Raw genomic sequence first — 23,865 nt, forward strand, 5'->3', positions numbered from 1 at the left:
ATCGAGTCGTTGCGCACGAAGACGTTCTTGCACGATTGAAGGTCCTGGTGAACGAAGAAATTGCGGCTGCCGTGCCACGCTGTTTTTGTCGGGCGTAGATTGCTCATGGATTTTCGGAGATTTGCAACAAATTCGGTTTCGTTTCGGCCCTTCAAACTTTCGACGAAAAACTCGGATGGTATTCGGAGGGTTGTTCCGTAAAACATCTCGGCCGGAGATGCCTTGATGTCTTCCTTGTAGGTTGTTCGCAGGCCAAGCAAGATCATCGGCAGATGTTCACTCCAGTGATCGGGATCGTGGCAAAAGATGGCTGATTTCAAGGTCCTGTGCCACCGTTCGATGATACCATTCGATTGGGGGTGGTATGCCGTCGTGCGTAGGTGGGTGGTTCCAAGCATACGAGTCAGTTCGGAAAACAGCGAGGACTCGAATTGCCGTCCTTGGTCAGTCGTGACGTAGGCTGGGACACCAAACCTAGAAATCCACCCGGAGACCAGAGCTTCAGCAATCGTTGGCGCAGTCATGTCCGGTATGGGAAACGCCTCAGGCCACCGAGAGAATCGATCAATGGCCGTAAGGCAGTAGCGATGTCCTTTGCTTGGCGGAAATGGTCCAACAATGTCGATGTTGATGTGGGAAAATCGACTGTCGGGCGCAGAGTAGCGGGACACTGGCGATTGAGTGTGGCTAGTCACCTTCGATCGCTGGCACTGGAGGCAGCTTCTGGCGAAAGCAATGCTGTCCTTGCGGATGCTGGACCAAACGAATCTCTCCGTCATCAATTTGGCCGTTGCACGCGTTCCAGGGTGCGACAGCTGATGGGTAGCTTGCAGAGCGACGTTACGGAACGGTTTCGTCACAAAAGGGCGAATGCGATCGCCTGAGCAATCACAAAGCAATTGCTTCGTGCTGCCTGGAACGGTAAAAAGCTTTAACTTTAAAGAGGTGTTTGATTTACCTTGCTGAATATTGCGAAGCTCGTCATCGGTCTTCTGGTTATCAGCAAGCGCGTCGAAGTTGATCGAGGGTGCAGATTGGATGGCAGCAATGCGGGAGAGCAAGTCCGCCACGATGTTTTCCTTGCCAACTATGTGCCGGATATCCGTCGTAATTTGCCCAATGAAGTCCAACTGGCGAGCTTGTCGGTTTGAGGCTTTATCGAGCTTCTGATGGAAGGCGAAGATGATTGGCTTGTGGTCCGTATAGATGTGGCAGCTTCGTCCTTCCAGCATGAACTTAAAGTGCCGCACGGCGAGGTAGATGGCGGTCAGTTCACGGTCGTAGGTGCTGTAGCGAAGCTGGGCTTTGTCGAATTTCTTTGAGAAAAAACCCAAAGGTTGAGCCTGCCCATCGACGATTTGGTGTAACACTGCACCTGCAGCGATGTCCGAGGCGTCGACCCAGAGCGACACTTCGGCGGATTTGGCGGGATGCGAAAGAAGCGTTGCTTGGGCGAGCTGCTGCTTGCACCGCTCGAAAGCTGCGCGGGTTTCATCACTCCAGGTCAATGGTGTACGATCGTTGCGCTTGTTGCCGGGGGTCATCGCCAGTAGCGGAATTTGAGCTTCGATCGCTTTTGGGACGAATCTTCGGTAGAAGTTGATCATCGCCAGGAAGCTTTTCAGCTCCTTCACTGTAGATGGTAGCTTGAAATTCTGGATGGCCTCCACACGATCAGGAAGCGGGCGAATCCCTTCGGCTGAGACGGAATGTCCCAGAAAATCCAGTGCTTCGCGGCCGAATTCGCATTTGGCAACGTTTATTGCCAGGTTGTGCTGCTTGAGCCTCTCAAACAGCTGACGAAGATGGTCCCGATGCTCTTCGGGCGATGACGAGGCGATGAACAGATCATCGATGTAGGGCACGGGTTCCCAACCGGTGGTCCGCGGCCCTCTTGGGGGCCGTGAAGCCAGTCCAGGAGGGCCGCGATGTTACCAAAAAAAAAAATGTTAATTTTTTGTTCTATTTTGTGCAAATTATACCAATTTTTAATTTTGTATACCGCCATCCACAAAAGCCACAATTTTAGGAAAAAATTTTCAGTATAAAACGCCTTCAGAAGAAAAAATTTTCGGCTGCGCCGCGATTTTTCAGCTACGACTCAGATTGAATGTACATGACATCATTGTTTACGGAATGTGAGTGTCGAATAAAAAAAACGTATCATTGATCGTCGAATATCCCTCCCACAGTAAATTTCTAGCTACGTCACTGTACCCAAAAAAAAACGGTTTCATTCATTTAATTCATATTTTTTCTAAAAATTTTCATTGGGCCTCAGATGTTTTGACAATTCTTAAAGGGGGTCGCCTGCTCAAAAAGGTTGGGAACCCCTGATGTAGGGGAAAATAAAATCCAATCCACGAACGACTTCGTGAATGAGCCGTTGAAAGGTTTGGGCCGCATTCCTCAATCCAAACGTCATGAATGAAAACTCAAACAGCCCGAATGGCGTCGTGATAGCCGTTTTCGGAATGTCGTCGGGATGAATTGGCACCTGATGGAACGCCTTCTGCAAGTCAACTTTAGAAAAAATAGTTTTACCTTGCAAAATGGTCGTGAAGTCCTGCAGGCACGGCAGGGGGTATCGATCCGGAACGGTCTGGGCATTCAACGCACGGTAGTCTCCACATGGTTGCCAGGAGCCGTCTGCCTTCTTCATCATATGGAGCGGGCTGGCCCAGTTGCTGCTGGACGGTCGGCAGATTCCTAGCTTCATTAGGTGCTCGAATTCGGTGCGCGCTGCTTCGAGTTTGTCTGGTGGGAGTCGTCGTGGTCTGGCATAGACGGGCTGACCGGTCGTCTCGATGCGGTGCACAATCGATGATTTGCTGATCGTTCCCGGCGGGGCGAGCCGAGTGATGCTGGGGTATTCTGCAAGTAGTTCAGCATACGGCGACACTGCACTAAAAGTCTTTATCGAGAACTCACTAGTACGCGCGAGGACACCGGCGGATTCGAGATATTAAGGACCAACCTCTGGCAACCAGGCCTTTACGAATAACCCGCTGTCACTCTATGTATCATTTTAAAAAGACTTGGCTGTGAATTTAAATGTCAAATGTGTTTACCTTTGTACTTTAGTTATTAACCGCAAATATGAAGATTATGTTATCACTCGAAGTAATGTCCGTAATTTATTGAGTTTCTCCGTCCATCCGAAATCCCACTTCAGGTTTTGGGACCCAGTAAACGCGGCGCGTTGTGAAAATTGTTTTCGTGTAGTGTATTTCGGTGTTATAATGGAAGAGGAGAAATCGGAACGACTTTTCTTGCCACTCTTCGACGGCACAAACTTGTACTGTACTTCGCGAACATTAATGGAGAAGGCGCACGGGTCTGTCATCAGGACACGATGTATACACTTTGCTTGTTGGACATTGAATGAATGATTTTTATTAGTTAGAAAAGTTACACATTACCTGAGGAAAGAATAAAGCATGTTCACACGAATTAATGCTGCGTGGTCAATTTGAGCCGCGCATGGGGTGTTAGATGACATCGGCCGGTCAGGTAACCAAAAGTCGGCACGTTGTCGTTAAGCTAAGCATAATTCATTATTTCTCGTGGGAAATAATAAATTTGCGATGCAGAAAAAGATGTTGTGGAAAATTCCACTACACCTTCCCCCTAAAAGAAAATTATGGTATACAATAATAAATTTTCCGTTTATGCTTTGTTCTTACCTTTACAAATAATTTTCAGTATACAAATAATTTTTGTTTTGAGGGCTCTCTTCCCCTTTTTTTAAGGAACGATAATTTTGAGTGTAATAAACAATGTATTTGTTGTCATTATCTTTTTTGTTCTAAAGGTTTAAATTTCGTAAGGCGCGTTTTATGAACTTGAAGTCCTTGTTGATTATTTTGGTTAAAGATTACTGCATTACAGTCCATTAGTTCTTTTATTGTGAATGGTCCGGAGTTTACTGCATCTAGTTTTTGTCTATTTTCATTTCTTAGATAAACTGTATCGCCAATTTGTAAATCTGTATTTTCAATTTTAGCGTTGAGTTGTGTAGTTCTTTTTGTTTTTGCTCGTACAATTGCTTCACGTACTCTTAAATGTGTGGTTTGAAGTTTGAATTTCAATTCTTTCTCATAAGCTTCGTAGTTATACAAAGGATCTGGTTTAATACAATAAGCTATATCAAATAAATTGCATGTTTTTCCAAATACTAACTGAAATGGCGTATATCCATGATCTACACATGGTGTTGTGTTGAAGCAGAAACTAAAAAATGGTAACCATTCATCCCAATCATTTTTGGTATCATTAGTAAAAATCCTCAAATACTCATTCAATGTTTTGTGGCTTCTTTCTAATGATCCAATGGTTTGGGGGTGATATGCACTGGAACAAGTATGTGTTATCTTAAGAAGTTCACAAACTTTATCGAATACTCCTTTATATTCAGTACCTTGGTCAGTTTTTATCGAAGATACTGGGCCAAATATCAAAATACATTTTTCAATAACTGCTTTTGCTATAGTTGTTGCAGATTTATCCGGAATGGGAACTATTATAATAAATTTTGAAAGATCACATTGCATGGTTACTGCATAGCGATTGCCTTTATTTGTGTAGGTAAATGGTCCAACTGTATCAATTGAAAGTATATCAAATGATTTTGTAGGGGTAGTAGTTTGAACAAATTTTGTTTGAACTTGAGAATAATGTTTGTTTGTTTTACATAGTGTGCATGCTTTTACATACTCAGCTATGCGTTTTTTCATGTGGGGCCATGAATATAACGGTCTAAGCTTTCTGTACAATCGATTTGTACCTAAATGTCCTCCGATAGGAGTTTCATGATGTAGATTAAGAATTCTCAATATATCATCTTCATGTGTCACTAGTTTTGGTCTTTCGTATATCAATATGGTGGCATCCCTAAGGATGTTATTACCAATGTCTTTAAATGAGTTTATATCAATATGTTGGAATATTGTATCGTTCTTTGCGATTGCTATCATTTTACTCAAAAATCCTTTTTGATTCTCATTTGTTTTATGGCTGGCCAGCCTTGTATTTGTGGATTTCTGGATTTCATTCTCCAATATTTTAAAAATTTGCTTCAAAGCTTCTTCCTTTTCATGTTCTGTTGTTAATTTGAGATCTAACGCTAGAGTTAGTCTCGGATTATAATTCTTCTTGGACAGCACCATCGATAGTTTTGATGACTGTGGATATTTAATGAATGATAGTTTAGATAGTTTGAAAGCATCTGAATTATTGAGCGCTTCATATACATGAAGTTGATCAGGCTTCTGCATCTGAGACTCATTAATTGGTTGGCTTGATATATTTCTTGTCATTGATCGTGTAATGACATACATCTGTTTTAACTCATCCATGTCAAGCGGGACGCGAGAAAATGCGTCTGCTACGATGTTTGATTTACCCTCTATATATTCAATGGAAAAATCATATTCTTCTAAATCCCATCTCATCCTAATGAGCTTTGATGATGGGTTCTTCATTGAAAAAAGGTAAATTAACGGACGGTGATCCGTTTTAATTACAAATTTTCGTCCATATAAGTACGGGCGAAAATATGAAACAGCCCAGTGAATTGCTGTTAATTCTTGTTCAATCGTTGATTTATGTGATTCGCCTTTTGTGAATGCTTTGCTGGCAAACGCAATTGGCTTCTCTACACCTTCGTGTAATTGAGCAAGAACAGCACCACATGCAACTTTTGATGCATCAGTTGTTAATATGAACTGCTTTTGGAAGTCTGGAAATTGTAGAATGTTTGGTGATAATAAACTTTTTTTTAACATTTCAAAAGCGTTTTGGCACTCTGCGCTCCAAATAAATGTTTCATTTTTTCTTAGAAGTTTGTTTAATGGATTGCAAATATTAGCAAAGTTTGGAATGAACCGACGATAGTAGTTGCGAAAGGCAACAAATCGACGTGTTTCATCAGGGGTTTTTGGCACAGGATATTTTTCTATAATTGAATATTTTGCTTTATCTGGTTGTATCCCCTTGTTAGATATATGATGTCCTAAATAGGTTACATCACTTTTGAAGAAATGACATTTTGGCAGATTCAGTTTGAGATTATATTTTCTCAAGCATAAAAATACTTCACGGAGATTAGATAAATGATGATTTATCGAACAACCGATGACGATGATATCATCGATATATAAAAACGCACATTGAGGAGGAAGTCCGCATAGAGCGATCGACATCATCCTCTGAAAACTGTTTGGACTGATATTCAATCCAAACGGTAATCTATTAAACTCAAAGTGTCCTTTACTTGAAGAAAAAGCAGTAAATTTTTTGCTTGCATCTGTCAGCGGAATCTGATGAAATCCTGACATTAGGTCGAGCGTTGAAAAATATTTTGCTCGTCCCAACTGGTCGAGAATCTCATCGATTCTAGGTAATGGGAATTTATCTGGGGAAATGTTTTTATTTAGTTGGCGAAAATCTATAACCAACCGCCATTTTTTATCAGTTTCTGATTTTTTGGGCACTAATAATATAGGGTTGTTGTAGGGCGAAGTAGAAGGTTGAATTATACCATCGTTTAGCATTTTGTTTATTTGGTTATCTATTTCTTCTTTTTGAGACTCAGGGGTCCGATAATTTTTTATATATACTGGTCGTGAATCGTTGAGGCATATTTCTTGTTTATAGAAATTGTTCACGGATAAAACATCATTTTTAAGTGCGAAAATATCGTTGAACTCCTCACACAGTCGTTCAAGTTTTTCTTTAATTTTTGGATCAATCTTCGGATCCATATTTAATTTCTTCAATACTAGCTTGCTACGTTCTTTAACTTTATTCCATGGTTTTTCTAATGAATTTATTTTATATTCATTTAAAGGAACCATTTTTGGTACAAACTTAGAACATACCTTTTTCGTTTCATTAGTAGTATTAATAATTTTCATATAAGCATTTTTATTACTTATAATACCATTTGCACAAAACACACCTGGCTGTATTTCTTCTGCAATGGTAACGTTGTCTACAATATTGTGTACATTGATTCGTCTTATCACCTCACATCGAGGTGGAATTATAAAATTACCTTCCAATTCATTGGTGATTGGTACTTGAATAACATTATTATTTATTTTAACAGACAATAAAAAGGAATCGTAATCTATGTTACACCTATATTTACAGAAAAAATCTCTTCCCAAAATCCCGTCTGTGGGAATTGGAAAGTTGTTCCTTACGATGTGGAATTTCTGAGGAAGTGTCAGATCTTCTACAATTACGTTTGATTTTGTATCTCCTAGGGTGGTCTCAGACTCAGTACCAATACCTGTAATATTACATTTGTTATCTGGAAAATAAATTTGTGACGGCTTGATATGTTGTGCTTTAATGATCGAAATGTCGGAACCACTATCAAGCATCATTATGCATGGTGTTTCCGACGCTTCGATATTTATGCACACAAAATTTGAGGCAGATACATCACGGCGTGTGTATGGGAAAGGTTTATAACAAAAAAATAGGCATCGTCAAATTTTTCGCTATTCAAAAATAGAGGCTTTCAGCATTCATTTGCACGGTCCCTCAAAAAAATCCACCGAGGGATCTCGACCAACTTTTTCAGAATACTGTTTTTCCCCATACAAAATGAACGGTTCCAAATTAATCCCTATTTCTACTTAACAAACATACCCAATTTTTGTATGAAAAAGTTCCCCCGATGGAATATTTCGATGTTATGCTTGAATGAACGCTAGAAGCGTCAACTTTCACGTAACGTAAAAATTAGCGATGCCTATTTTTTTGTAATAAATTTCTTCTACCAGACACACCGTGACATTTATTGTGTATGCTGCCCGAACGGAACTCCTAAAGGGTGCTGCCTTTGTGCTGTTGGTTGGATTTGCTGCGGAGCGACTAAAGGGTCTGCCTGTTGATGTACGTGCCCAGTTGAAATGACCCTGACCTGTTCATGTTGCTGTGGAGGAAACTCAGTAGCATAAAACACTCTTGAGCTGCCATTTAACTGATTATTTGAGTTGTTTGGACCATAATTTCTGTAAAACTGATTTTGGCCATTACGAAAACCACCTCTGCGATGAAATCCTCTACCGCGGGAAGTGAATCTTCCGCGATTTCCATAGAAATTTGTTGGCCGGTTGTTTGGTGTCCTATATCCATAATTTTGTTGATAACCACGACCATTGTTGGGGTATCGGTGATTTTTCCTTTCATTAACATTAGCATGCAAAATTGATGCTGTAGATCCTTGGCTTGTTTGCTCATTTTCCACCATAACATTCAGGGCTTCTTGTACCGTGGTAAATTTGCCAACTTTTAACATTATTTTAGTTTCAGAATTGTGTGAATTTAAAATTAGCGTCTGTATCGCTTGCTTTTGGGCCAATTTCTTAGCTACATCTCCTGGAACTTGCTCTCGAATGTACGCTTGAGCAAGGTTTTCACAAAGATTTTCGACATCTTTTGAAAAATTTACCATATCATCAGTTTTCTTTAATTTCAAATTTTTCAAATTGGCTGCGGCTAAATCGCATGATCCGGTTTCGCTACAATTATCCTTAATTTTCTGGATAATTTCATCTAAAGTTGCAGGAGCTACAGAGAATAAATCTCTTGCTCTTCCTGTCAATTTCGTAAGTACCAATTGTATTGCACTCGCGTGGTTTGCCTCTGCCACTATCGTTTTAGTTAATTCCACCGCATCTATAAATGATTTTGATCCTGACGGCTTACCGTCGAATGCTGGAATCAACTGCGCTAGCTGCGCAGCAGTAGCAATATTGAAGGCCATTGCTGTGTTTGGAGCGATGGTCAAAGGCTGTGTAGAATTTGAACGTTTCTTATGTTTAGAATGATGATGAGGGGATTTGTGTAGATTCTTTCTTCTTGTGCCTAACAGCAACTGCGAACACAATACCGTAGTCTTAGCAACGCGTTTCAAACTGTGTCTACTGGACGAATTTAAATTATTTTGTATTTTGTTTTCAGCAATTTTTTGATTAACAATTTGTTGTATTTCGTAATTTAAGAGACGCGAGTTTTTACATATATTAGTAAAAACTGTTTCCTCCAAAATCGCACAATTTTCCTTTAAAAATGCTTCTATTTCGTTGTACAACGCAGTGCTTATGTCAAGTTTTGCTTGCAAGGTTTTGTCCGAAATTTTATTATGTATGGATTTTTTAAAGTTTGAATGAAGCTTTTTTTAACTTTTCGAACTGATTCATTGATAATATTATTCAAATTATAAGAAACTGACGATTGCTTTTCAAATTATTAGAAAGGATAATCCATTACCTGAATGTAAACTTGAATGGTATCACAACGCACAATTTTTAAATTTTTGAACTATTTCATTTATAATGGTACTTAGCTTTACTGTCAGCTGGAACGGCATCCCGTGGTGCATGAGCTGCAAACAACTATCATCCAAGTTGCCATTTGTGCCCCCTGCACACTGCTTCGGTTTTACTGCTGAGATCGGATCCACACGAAATTGTAGTAACATATCCACTGCACTCAATTGTTGTGTCTGTACTCGATGTAGCAGCGACTCAAAATATAAACATCACTGATCATCTGGAATCCAAGGTTTCACTTGTTCATGCTGCAGTAACACATTTGCGACACCCAACTGTTGTGTTTATACACCTAGTTTGAATTGTCCATCAGCGACTCAAAATATAAACATAACTGATTCTCTGGAATCCTGGTTTCGTACACTGTTCATCTCACGTTATCAACTGGAATTTAACGTTGATAATTGGGTTTTTAAATTAAGAAAAATGTATCGATTTTTTGATTTTATACGAAAGAGCACCTTTTTCTGAGCCACTATGATTTTTTTCAGATTTTTAGAACTTTATTTTGGTACCTAAAATCAATTTCAAAGAGATTTTTTGAAATCACCTTTTGACAGATGGGTGACTGTTTGACAGCTCCACCCAGTACAAAATGCGACGAGGGGTGATTCGACGAATCGCTCCCATACAAACTTCAAATTGATTTTTAAATAGGTTCCCGGGCACCAAAATTCATGAAAATTTGGATTTCGGCTCAGTTTTGCATGCAGATTCAGAATATGGAATTATCTCAACACCGCTAAAGAAGCCAATTGACTTGGCGTAATCTAAAACGATGCACTTGCTTAAATATCTTCACCTAGGTTCACCGCGAAAGTCGTTTTTCGAATTCGCTGGGGCTTATTAGTTCCTTTTTGCACTTTAGTCTTTCTGAACCATGCTTCACTAATTCACTAATCACGGAGAAGGCGCGGGTCAACGGTCAGCCATGTACTGTACTTCGCGAACATTAATGGAGAAGGCGCACGGGTCTGTCATCAGGACACGATGTATACACTTTGCTTGTTGGACATTGAATGAATGATTTTTATTAGTTAGAAAAGTTACACATTACCTGAGGAAAGAATAAAGCATGTTCACACGAATTAATGCTGCGTGGTCAATTTGAGCCGCGCATGGGGTGTTAGATGACATCGGCTGGTCAGGTAACCAAAAGTCGGCACGTTGTCGTTAAGCTAAGCATAATTCATTATTTCTCGTGGGAAATAATAAATTTGCGATGCAGAAAAAGATGTTGTGGAAAATTCCACTACAAACTTCGCCGCGTGGAAGTTCCGTATGTTGATCCTGTTAGAGGAGCATGAGCTGGTGGAATGCGTGGAGACGTATGCAGCAGATGTTCCGGAGCTGCAGGATGTGAATACGGATACCGCAGAAGTGAAAGCTAGAAAGCTAGTGGACCTGCAAAAGCGCAATAAAAAGGACAGAAAGTGCAAGTCATTGCTTGTGTCGCGGATACATGATTCCCAGCTCGAGTACATACACGACAAGCGATTCCCGAAAGACATTTGGGATGCATTACATCGTGTATTTGAGCGGCGAAGCATCGCAAGTAGGATGCATCTGAAGCGGTCGATGCTTACTATGCGATTTAGTGGAGGATCATTACAGCAGCATTTCCTGCAATTCGACAAACTAGTGCGGGAATATCGAGCAACAGATGCGGTGTTAGAGGAGATTGATGTTGTTTGTCACTTGCTTCTCACGCTGGGAGATTCGTTTTCAATCGTAGTAACCGCATTAGAGACGATGCCGGAGCAGAACCTCTCCTTGGAATTCGTGAAGTGCAGGTTGTTGGATGAAGAGACTAAACGAAAGGGTCTTGAATGGAGTGCTTCCGGTAGTGGTGATAGTGGAGCTGCTTTTTCTGGAGCGAAGAAGTTTACGAAGAGCAAGAAGATTAAATGTTTCGGTTGTAAACAAGAGGGCCATAAACTGTCGGAGTGCCCGTCGAAGAAGAAAGCAGCAAGCAAAAGTGAAAAACCGAAATCAAAAGCGAACATTGCTGAACAAAGTGGTGTGTGTTTTGTTGGCGCCAGCAGGGGAATCGACCCCGCCGTGGAGTCGAAAAGGCTACAGTGGTTTATTGACTCTGGATGTTCGGATCATTTGGTGAACGAGAAGTCCTTGTTCGATGATCTTAAGCCGTTGGACACGCCAATTGAAATCGCGATTGCTAAGAATGGTGAATCTATCGTGGCGAGATATTCTGGTGATGTCACAGTGATTTCTGACGTGAATGGGAAGCAGATAGAGTGCACGGTGAAGAACGTTCTGTATGTTCCAGAGCTCCGATGCAATTTGTTCTCCGTGATGCGCGTTGATGAAATCGGAATGAAAGTGACCTACCAAGCTGGAAGAGTTGAAATCCGTAGTGGTTCGAACTTGGTTGCTACAGGCGCGCGCGTTGGAAGGCTGTACCGATTGAACTTCTATTCAAAACAGTGTGGTGCGAATGAATCTCTGTTGTCGTGTGGACAAGTTCCGAAGAGTATTGAACTTTGGCATCGTCGATTTGGACATCTGCACCCACGTAGCGTCGAGAAGTTGTTTCGTGATGGAATGGTCGTTGGAATGAAGTTGGACAGTCGTTCGAAGGACAAAAACACGATCATATGTGAGCCTTGCCTCGTTGGTAAGCAAACGCGTAAGCCGTTCGTCGTGCGTGAAGGCAAGAGATCGTCGCGTGTGTTAGAGTTAGTGCACTCAGACGTGTGCGGTCCAGTGTCACCGATTGGATTGTCGGGTATGAAGTATTTTGTGACCTTCACCGACGATTGGAGCCACTTCGTCATGGTTTTTCTAATGGCATCGAAGGACGAAGTTTTCGAGTACTACAAAGAGTACGAGGCACTCGTGACTACGAAGTTCGAGAGGAAAATTCATCGTTTACGTTGTGACAACGGCGGTGAGTATAAGAGCAAGGAATTCGACCGTTTTTGTAAAGAAAAAGGCATCCAAGTGGAATGGACAGTTCCCCATACACCAGAGCAAAATGGTGTAAGCGAGCGGTTAAATCGGTCTCTTGTCGAGAGGGCCCGTGCGATGCTAGATGACTCCAAGGCTGATAAGCGTTTCTGGGGTCAGGCGATCCAGACGGCGGCATTTCTGCTGAATCGTAGCCCAACATCAGCTGTCGATTCCAACGCAACACCGTACGAGTTATAGGAAGGATGCAAGCCGAACGTAAGCAAGCTTCGATCATTCGGTTCTGTTGCATATGTCTATGTACCAAAGGAGTTACGGAAGAAGTTAGACAACAAAACGTGGAAGGGAATTCTTCTCGGTTACGCACATAACGGATACCGTGTGTGGAATCCAGCGACGAGGCGTATTGTTCACGCACGGGATGTGGTTTTCGACGAACTGAAGTACCCTCAGCGTTGCAAGGATGAAGTGCCAGCCAGTGATGTTCTAACGGTGCCTGTGGAGAAGTTGCGAGTTGCGTGATATGGATGCAGATCACGATATGACGAAGGAAATCACGGATCCGCCGTCGGATCAATCTGGAGGAGAAGAGTCTGACGATGATTTCAACAGTTTTCGAGAAGATGAGCATCAGGATCAGGAAGAACAATCCGGTATCGAGAAGAAAAACGAAGAAGCCGAAGCAGCGAACCAGGAAAACCATCAGCGACAGCAGCGGCAACGGGCTGCACCATTGTGGCACAAGGATTATGAAGTCGAGTATGCGGCGTATGCTCTCAGCGCAGTCAGCTATGTTGAGAATTTGCCAAGCTCTATAGCTGAAGCTCGAACACGGAGTGATTGGAAGAAATGGGAGGCAGCTATGCGGGAAGAAATGGATTCGCTGCTGAGAAACAAAACGTGGAGACTTGTGAAACTTCCAGAAGGGCGAAAGGCAGTATCCAACAAATGGGTATTTAAAGTGAAACGTGGAGTGGACGGTGCACCGGATCGCTACAAGGCGCGACTTGTAGCTAGAGGGTTCAGTCAGAAATATGGTATTGACTATTCTGAGACGTATTCACCGGTCGCAAAGTTGGACACACTTCGTACTGTCTTGGCGCTCGCAAACCAGGAGAGGATGACTGTCCATCAAATGGACGTTAAGACGGCCTTCCTTAACGGCTCGCTTTCGGAGGAGCTGTATATGGATCAACCTGATGGATTCGAACAAGGGAAAGGTCTAGTGTGTCGATTGGAGAGATCTATATATGGTTTGAAGCAGGCATCGCGGGCATGGAATGATCGTTTCCATTCTTTCGTGTCCGATCGATTGAAGTTTCAACGCAGCGAGAATGACCAGTGCCTCTATACGCGGAAAATGGGTTTCGAGAAGGTAATAATCGTTCTATATGTTGATGACGTGTTAATTGTTGGATCATTAAAGGCCGTGCAGATGATCAAGAAACTCTTGGCTCGAGAGTTCGACATGACGGATATAGGAGAGATAAAAAGCTTTTTGGGAATACGTGTCGATTACAGCGTGAACGAAGGAGTTTTGCGGATTAGTCAGAAGCAGTATCTTCTTGACGTTCTGAAGCGTTTTCAAATGAGCGATTGTAAGCCGATTTCGACACCGTTAGAGAATCGTTTGAAGTTACCAAAGGGCACCGAAAAGGATCGAATAACGAAGCCGTATCGCGAATTAGTCGGATGTTTGACGTATGCAGCAATAACGACTAGACCAGATTTGGCGGCTGCCGTGAATGTTTTCAGCCAATTTCAAAGCTGTCCCAATGAGATACACTGGGTACATCTACGAAGAATCCTACGTTACATCAAAGGGACGATCGACGTTGGTTTGGTCTACAAGAGAACCAAGGAATCACCGATGATTGAAGTGTTTTCTGACGCTGATTGGGCTAATAATTTGTCTGATAGGCGTTCGGTGAGTGGCTGCCTGTTTAAGGTTTTCGGAAGTACCGTCTGCTGGATCACTCGGAAGCAACAAACCGTTGCTCTCTCATCCACCGAAGCGGAACTTGCTGCATTGTGTGTTGCTGCCTGCCACGTAATGTGGCTCACCCGTTTGCTACGGGACATGTGGTGTGGATCGAAGGAGCCTACTGTAGTGTATGAAGATAATCAGTCTGCGATGAAGATCTCTGGAGAATCCAAGAACTATGGAAGGCTTAAACATGTGGACGTAAAGTTTCACTTCTTGCGAGACTTAATCAAGAAAAACCAGATTCGTCTAGAGTTTATTGCGTCGTCCGATCAACCTGCTGACATGATGACCAAAGGGCTACCAGCCGGTACCTTCCAGCGACATCGTGCGAGCATTGGCTTAACTAGTTGCAGCGATTGAGCAGGGGTATTAAGGACCAACCTCTGGCAACCAGGCCTTTACGAATAACCCGCTGTCACTGTATGTATCATTTTAATAAGACTTGGCTGTGAATTTAAATGTCAAATGTGTTTACCTTTGTACTTTAGTTATTAACCGCAAATATGAAGATTATGTTATCACTCGAAGTAATGTCCGTAATTTATTGAGTTTCTCCGTCCATCCGAAATCCCACTTCACGAGATTGGTGGTGTTATCGATCAGACGGTTTCGTTTTAAATCGATCAGCAAATCGAAATTGCAAATAAAGTCCGCACCAATTATTCCCGATGTCACATTCGCAATCAGAAATGTCCACAAAAACTCGCGGCGCAGTCCAAGGTTCACTTTAAGAAGCACTTCACCGTGCACTTCTATTGGCGTTCCGTTCGCGGCGAACAATTTCGTGGATGTTGGCTTCACTTTTGCTGAATGCAATCCTTTTAATGCAATCGATTAAACACTGCATAGCGGTGGTCGAGTCCGTAATTTTGAGGCGATAGATTGCGGCTGTGGTAGAAAGTTCGCCAATTTCCCCCACAGTATCAGCAGAGTGACGTCATTGTTGGTTCGATGAGGCCTGCTGGCTTGTAGAGCAGGGCTTTCGGCATCTTCGGGCATCGTTCCCGAATGTTCGATGGTACCAGCATGGGCCGGACGATGAATCCCTCTCGCGATTGGCACTTCGCTTTTCACCTCCACGAGAACGGGAACGGGAACGACCACGAACACTTTTCTGGATAGGAAGCATCTTTTCGAGCCGCCGCGAGAGCTCGGCGATTTCCCGTTTCAGGTCCTGAATTGGATCGATGGCTGCAACTTCTGCGGGTTTCGTTGCCGCCATCGCTGCATTTTGCACGTTGTTGTCCAGGGCGTTGATCTTTCGCAGAACCATCGAATCTACAATGGCGTCGGCGATGGTGATTTTGTCCGCCGCGTCGCCTCTCGATGCAATCACCGCTGCTTGGGCATGTGGAGGCAATCTGGTTGCCCAAAGATCGAGCAGCACCGCCTCTCCGAGGGAGCTTCCAGTTACGCGCTTCATCTCGTTGAAGAGCTGGCATGGCTTGAGGTCCCCCAGAGGCATATCGGACAGCACACGTTGAAGACGCCGCTGCTAGCTGTCGGCAAAGTACGCGATCAGCTTGGTTTTGATGTAGGCGTACTTATCGTTCGCTGGAGTGGCATCGACAATCGACCGCACCTCGGTCAGCTTGTTTGGAGGAACCTGTGCCATCACGATATTGTACCGACGGGAATCGTGTTGGACACCGATACCTGACGCGGCGAACCAGAATTCGAGCGACATAAAATAGGCCGCCACGAATGGCCATGCTGGGAGGATTGAGACGCGGCGCATTAATTGTTTCAACAGCCGGCTGGGCTATCGGGGGAATCACTCCACTGGCGCTAGATTTATCCTCCATCGTCGCACTTGCACGTAGTCGACCGAAAAAAACTACTTCGAATCGCGATTCGCGGTACCCGTGATCGAAAAAAATTGGCGATTAGTGGTAATTAATCACGTCGGGGTCACCGCTTTAGCGTACAATCAATCTGTATGGGGCTTCTCTCGATCGGATAGAGATGGTTGTCGAGTCGCTCCGGATTACGTGCAGTTTCGGATACCACACAGAAGTTCCGCATACCTCACTCAAGTTACGAACAGCGATTTGTTAGTCACTCCGCTTTCCGATGTGGTTACACTTCTACTATTATTGTTTATTTTTGAGCTTCTCAATAATGACATTTCCATAGACAAATAGACGACCAAAGCTTGAACCAAAGCGTCACAGACAATAGACATACAAATGACAAATATAACATAAATCTAATTACCGCAGGGTACATCAATAGTGTTTATGTACTCTACATTCCTCACCTGGTCCGAGGATTGAAATATGCATAAAAACAAAGAATTTTATTGATACCGACATAGTGTTGAAAAATAAAATTGACCCAATCATTCGTTATAACGTGCTGGCATTTTTGAAGTTCTTCTGGTGCGCTTGGGTGGTGGCGTTTCTTTAGAAATCGGGCTACGAGTCATCTCATTCTCGGTAGCTGTTTTTGCATCTGCCGTAGCTGCACCTGTCACAGCGGGATCTGTCGTAGCTGGATCTGTAGGATCTGGATCGGTCGTTGCATCATGCGGAATGGGCCATCCCCCTGAGGTGCGCTACAGGCCGACGATATCCAACTCCACTGCCAACAAGAACAACAACGTCACTTTCGCCTCTCTGAATCACCGAACACTCCGGTCGAAAGCTGGGCTCCAATTCTCCCGTCTCATAACCCTTGATCATGACGGCGTCTCCAATTGTTACATCTGCCCCTTTGGCGTGCTGTCGCTTATCGGGGCACAGCCTCCCCCGCAGTGAAGTGCTAATGAAGGCAGCAGGTCCCTTACAGGTCCTCCAGTAAGCAGCTCCATCGGAGATCCCCCGGCAACAGAATGCGGAGCGGTGCTGCAAGAATACACACAATCCTCAAGCGCCCTCCTCCAGGCATCCCATAATGACCTCCCAACTCGCAACGCTCGGAGCATCCCCTGGTTCCGTCGTTCGACCAACCCACTCATTTGGGGCCAGTAGGGGATGACACCAAGGATGGCACGGACTAGTTGGATGCTTCCCGCTGGTACAGCAGCTCGAAAACTCCTCGCTGGCAAATGGAGGTCCATCATCCGTTCGAACCGCTTCAGGACAAGTGTGCTCCGCGAACACTCGCCCCAGTGCCTCGACACTCTTGTGCGCACATGCTGTCCTCATCTCAATTACAGTCAAAAATCGGCTGCAGCAATCAACTATAACCAAAAGTGTCACACACTCCTTTGCAGAAAAAAAATCCAATGCCAAATCCCGCCACGCACGATCAGGCATTTCTTTACGTAGCATCGGCTCAGGATTTCCTTATTGGCTTACTGATGCACACTCTGCACACTCTTGCACACGATTTTCCACGGAACGGTCCATATACGGCCATATTCTCATTGAAACAACTCCAGGATGACCCCTATGTGCGATATCCAACGTACCCTGCTGAAGCCCCGATGGAAAAATGACTCCACCATTTCTCACCATTAGATTATCTATGACCCCCAGTTCCTTCGGATAAAACTGATATGAAATCATCTATGATGGCCACACTTGAGATTCAATAGCCTTCGCAACCTCTGTGGGTACGTCTTCATTACTGGCTTTCTTTCTAAGCTCATCCATCGGCCGTCACCGACAAACATAGTGCTCCGAAGTCTCATCGAAAGGTGGATCTGTCCGCTGACACAGCCTCGAGAAGATGTCCGAGATATTGTCGGCTCCAGGAACATACACAACTGCGTCAACACAGCACCAAGACCCACTGCTGACGCATTCACATACAGTTCGGTTGGGTCATTAGGGTCAAAGAATCCCAGACGATAAACAGTGCCGGCTAGCTCGCTGCACAGGTCGTCAAATGCTGTCCTCTGCTCAGTACCAAACAAATCCACCTCACCCCTAACGAAACAACGCAAAGCTTCTAACCTCTCCCCTTGTCTCCGGCACCCTAAAGCTTCTGATTGCTGCCACTTTGTCGTCGGCAGGACTTATACCATGACCGCTGATCTTGAAACCAAGTATCTCCAGCTCCTCCACCTCAAACAAGCATTCATCCTTGTTCAGCAAAGCGTGATTCCTCTTAATTACAGCCAACACCTTTTGTAACCATTCATTGTGCTCGGTTAGTCGCTCTCCACACCACAACATCATCGATACAAACTATTACCCCATCAATGCCCGCCAACATCTCGCTCATTCGTTGAAAAATCTCTGGCGCGCAATTTATGTCAAACATTAGGCGCCTGAAACGCATCAGACCCCCGCTCGTCATGAAGGTTGTTACCTCTCGCGATTCAGGATGTAGTTCCACGTGGTAGTAGGCAGAGGAAACATCAAGCTTTGGGAAAACAACCGCTCCTTTGAGCTTATTAAGAAAAGTATCGAAAATTGGAAGTGGATAGTGCTCATGTTGTATCGCTTGATTGGGATATCGCACATCAATACATAGCCGCATATCATCAGTCCCCTTGGGGACCACTACCATTGGAGAAATTCAGTCAGATGGCCCAATAACTGGTTCAATCATATCGGCATGGAGCACTTCCTGAAGCCCCTGATTGACCCTAGCATCCATTGCCACAGGGACTCTGAGGTAAGCCAACTTCCTTGGAAGCATGGTGTAATCAATCAACAGCTCCACCTGGACGTTCGGAAATCTTTGAAACGCAACCCTCTTTTGGACAACACTGTATTTATACCTCTAACCCTTCTTTCAACACCGTGAGATCCTCAGTCGTCTCTTTGCTAAGCAGACATCGTTGTGCCCCTTCAATCATAAAAGAAATCCGCATAATTCTTGGGCTTTGTATCATGAATCGCTATCCAAGCTTCAAAAATGGCCAAAACCCGCAAGGGTTCCTGAGAAGCATACGCTGTATACTGTCAATCGCATTGAAACCCTCTATTCTTGGCGCTACGGTCTTCAACCGGTCTCGCATCTTTTCAATGTCGTTACACTCTCGGTGTGCGCTACGGTCTTCAGCCGGACTCGCATCTTTTCATTTCTTCTTCAGTTGTGCGCTACGGTCGCCAACCGGACTCGCATCTTTTTTTTACTTCATCCTCGGTGTGCGCTTCGGTCATCAACCGGACTCGCATCTTTTCTTTTTTCTTTTCTTCACTTCGATTTCACTTTTAAGCTTCCAACTTCTAGAGAATCGATTTTCACTTTAGAACTTGCGACATCCCTCACGATGCCATGGAATTTTTCAAATCGTCCCCGCAATCAATAATCTACATCGTACACAATCCTCTCAAGCATACACACAATGATCACTGATCGAACATGTAGCATCAAGAACTCAAAACATCCATTTATTATCGTTCAACTTTCAAGTCCCCTCTCAAAAACCGGAACCGCAGTTTAAAGGAAACTTACCGTAGCAAACAAATCGTACCGGCTGCGCCAAATTGTCGAGTCGCTCCGGATTACGTGCAGTTTCGGATACCACACAGAAATTCCGCATACCTCACTCAAGTTACGAACAGCGATTTGTTAGTCACTCCGCTTTCCGATGTGGTTACACTTCTACTATTATTGTTTATTTTTGAGCTTCTCAATAATGCATTTCCATAGACAAATAGACGACCAAAGCTTGAACCAAAGCGTCACAGACAATAGACATACAAATGACAAATATAACATAAATCTAATTACCGCAGGGTACATCAATAGTGTTTATGTACTCTACAATGGTGTGAAACGATTGAGATGTAAGCTAATACTAATCGAGTCTGGTTTATTAAAAATCAATTTGGGTTACATTCTGTTCTATTGCGTGTGTGGATGGAATGTGGAGTACAATAGTATGTTGTGTTGAGAGAATTCAGAGAGCTATTGCAAATACTATTGATAATCGTTTTCGGTGTATTGGGGTACCTATCGGTCGTGGATGCAGCAGCCTGATCGGATGCTGTGGATGTCGCACCGATTGGTGATGCAACACAGTTGAAGCTGATGATGCTACAGACATTAATGCTTACTTAGATCAAGGTAGGCATAGACTTTGACGAAGAGTAGGGCCTGATTATAGAACGAAGCCACACCTCGAATTTCCAGAAGCACAAATCTGAAGAACCAAATGACGGATCACTCTGAAAACTTGATCGATTGGTCATCACCATCAGGTGACCAATCGATCAACTTTTCCGCGCGATAGGATATTTAGTTCTTCAGATTTGTGCTTTCGAAAATTCAAGGTGTGGCTTCGTTTTATATTCACCTTAACATAGAATAAAGGATCATTCTGTAAAACCACCTCGAATACAACGGTTGTGTTTATTGATAATCCCTACATCACCTCAATATCGGAAGTGGGATAATTCCGCACAGTTGAATGAGAGAACTGGAGCTGACGAAAAACTTCCTGTGAAAGAATCAGTAGGGATCGTTGCAAACCCCATACACTTAGAAAATTTTTTTTTGATGACGGATTACGGTAAAATTTTACCGTAATCTCAACAGCTGAACGTACGGTAAAAAGTTCGTTGATTTTTCAAACCACCGAACGTACTGCGAATCTCAGGAAAATGCAGCTGTCAAAATTACCGGAACGTTCGGTACGTTTTACCAATTTACCGTAAAAATCGCAGAATGTTTGTTTACAAATGAATTCTCAATATCACTGAGCGTACGGTAAATTTTACAAATTTACGGAGATTTTATGCGAGCACAAAAAAAACAATATTTTCATAAAAAAAACGTCGATGATGGGATTGAATACATGACTTTCTGATCAGGAACCACACTTGCTGCCACTGTACAAGACAGTCTTGCTTGGAGATGATGCGCAAATTCTAATAGAACTGATACTCGAAGCTGCCGGTGTGGCTGTCAAACGCATTTTACAGTAGTACGGTAAAATAGTCCCATCACCGATCTGTTCGGTAAAATATTCACAGGTCTCCTGTAAATTTATCTGATTTCACCGGTTCTTCGGTGATTTCTTAGATTTCACCGATTTTCTCCTGCAATTTCATCGATTTCGCCGTAATACTGTAGTTTGCTTGTTTACAGACCAGTTTCGGTGATTTTTTTCACCGAATACTGTAATTTATTCTAAGTGTGTACTAACACTTTCAGCGGTATAAGCTTCAGTCATTTGCTTTCTGTTGTGTAACCATCGAATTGAAGCAGTTAAAGCTGAGTAAAAGGGAAGCTAGTCAAATATAAACCATAAGCTAATACACGACTGCAAGACAAGCACTATATACAGCTACCAAACTCGGTTTTCAAAAATCAATCACTTGTCACTGGAGCTGCCTTTACTGCACTCTGTTCCAACTCCGGGAGATTTTCCGGAAGATGTGAAAACTTGATCAAATCGAATAAAAGTCCCCACTAACAAAGCAGCTGCTACTATACAGCACAATTCCTAATACTGACAAATCCACAAACCAGAAGCGCTTTGAAGGCCGTTATGCGATATCATTACAGCTAGAAGCTGTAATAAAGAAACTGTTAGATGTAAAGATTATTGTCAAAACAAACTTCGAGCGCGATATATGTATAGCTACTACACAAATACTTTATACAGCTATCTATCTCTGTGCTGTGACATTATTTCGGTTGCTTTTATTGCACCATAATCCAACTCCGGAAGATTTGCCGGAAGATGTACAAATCGAGTAAGTGTCTCAGCCAACAAAACAGCTGCTTTTATACAGTACATTTTGTAATGTTGCCAAATACTCCAAACAGCAGCGCTTAGTAGTTGTTTAAAGAACACTCTTTCAGCTGGAAGCTGTGACGGAAAACCTGTTGGCGCAACCACGCAGCTTCTTCAATGTAAACATTGCGTTTGACGTTTTACAAGCTTTTGCAACAAGATAAAGTTGAGTAAGGTTTCTTGTCCTTGTCTGAATTAAAACAAAACGGGCTATTTTCTATGCTATTTATATATAGCAGTGTGGCAGCGAGGACATCATCAGAACCAATGGATACGGAGATCGGGAGTTCGATTCCAAGTAGCGGCAAGTACTTGAAAAATTCAATTTTAAAAGCATTAATTCCAGTTCCACAAGCATTGCGTCACGGTATCCATAACCTAATTATAGTTCTGGGGGTTAGTTCTTCAATTTAATGAAATAAAACATATAAATTTCGGATTTGTTTTTGGATAATCGACTTTTACATTACGTGACGTTATTGCACCCCGCATAAACGATAACCAGAAGATTTGCTTAACACCCCATTCGGGATACAGTTCGAACAGCATGCGGTATTGTTGAACCGTCTACATTACGGTCCGTTTATTGTGTTGGTTTAATAATACAACGCCCGTTCAGTTTAAAACAGGGTTCTGCTCGCGTTGTAACGTCACGAAAATGCACGTCATGTTAGAATCAGACTAATCAGCCAAATTTGCCCGAATGAGTCAGGTCTTTTTTTACGCGGTTTTCATTTACGCGGCCGCGTAAAAAAAATCTACATACAAAAAAAATGTCATCGTCTTATTTTTGCATGATTCGTCGAGAAATGGTGAGACTTTTTTTACGCGGTTTTTCGAATTTTGAACTGAGTTTTTTTTTACGCGGTACGTATCCCCCGTGTAAAAAAAAACCTGACTGTATTGCATTATCTTCACAGCTTCAAGGAGAACTGCATTCTATTGAAAATCCGTTTTGTGATAAATGGCTCGGAGGGCCAAGTTATTGCTATCAGTAGTATGAATATTCCTTCATGAAGCTTAATGACACCGGCACCCATCTTCGGTTTAGTACCACCCCTATTCTTCTAGTTTTGTCCCAAAGACTAGCGCGCTGAGATCCATTACTTCACACCGCCAGATATTTAGATTTATAACTCATCACGCCGTCGAGATAAGCATTTCTTCAATAATTTATGCAATGTCATCTATTCAAGTGAAAATGCTTTAGTTTGTTTGCGACAATTTATTGAATCAAAACCCTGGGCTTGGATTATATCTTCCAGGAAGCTTTGATTTCAGGCATGTGGTCGATGGCCTTTGCAGTAATGATTGGAATAGCTGAATGTATAATCAATGGCAAACAATTCTGTAAGAATCAGATCTTCAAGTCATCTGATATAGTTATACTGATCATGACGCTGCATAGTATATCGAACATTTGTCGAAGTCATTTATGTGCCGGGAAAATATGATTCCAAGTTGGAGAGAATATTACAAACTGAGCGAGGGTAATAGGCCCAGTCAGACCCCTGAATGGGCAATGTGGGTTAGTTTATGGGAATGCCATTGAAAGTTTGTAATATTCTCCGAGGCTTTCGAAATCCAACAGGGCGCGTCCCCGGGTTGCGGATAGGGGGAAAAGGGAGATTTTTCGCATTTGTACTGTAATCAGCCAATGTGATATTATTGTTATATGATATGATTGTAGTGCGGATGAATGATCTCATTCTATGGGAATTCGAACCTTGTAATGTATTATTTATCAACTTCAATTTTCTAAGCTTGATAAGGTTTTGAAGACAAACATGAGATGAGAGAATTGCCTAATAGGAAAGTCACATCAGCAAAGCTTTTACATATGTAAATGCTATCCATGGGGTCATGTCTAGCATTTAATATGTATGGCAATGACTGATTCTTACCTAGAAGGGGTACTACAAGACCACGCGGACAATTCGATTAAAGGCTTA

General features: G+C 42.9%; 1 protein-coding gene across 1 annotated transcript in view; it reads left to right on the plus strand.

The window, feature by feature from the left end:
* Positions 1-23,865, plus strand: part of LOC109415105 (putative 1-phosphatidylinositol 3-phosphate 5-kinase) — a 129,430-nt gene that overhangs the window by 1,538 nt on the left and 104,027 nt on the right. The window lies entirely within an intron of this gene.

The sequence above is a fragment of the Aedes albopictus genome, chromosome 2, assembly GCF_035046485.1.
Source record: "Aedes albopictus strain Foshan chromosome 2, AalbF5, whole genome shotgun sequence".
Lineage (NCBI taxonomy): Eukaryota > Metazoa > Arthropoda > Insecta > Diptera > Culicidae > Aedes > Aedes albopictus.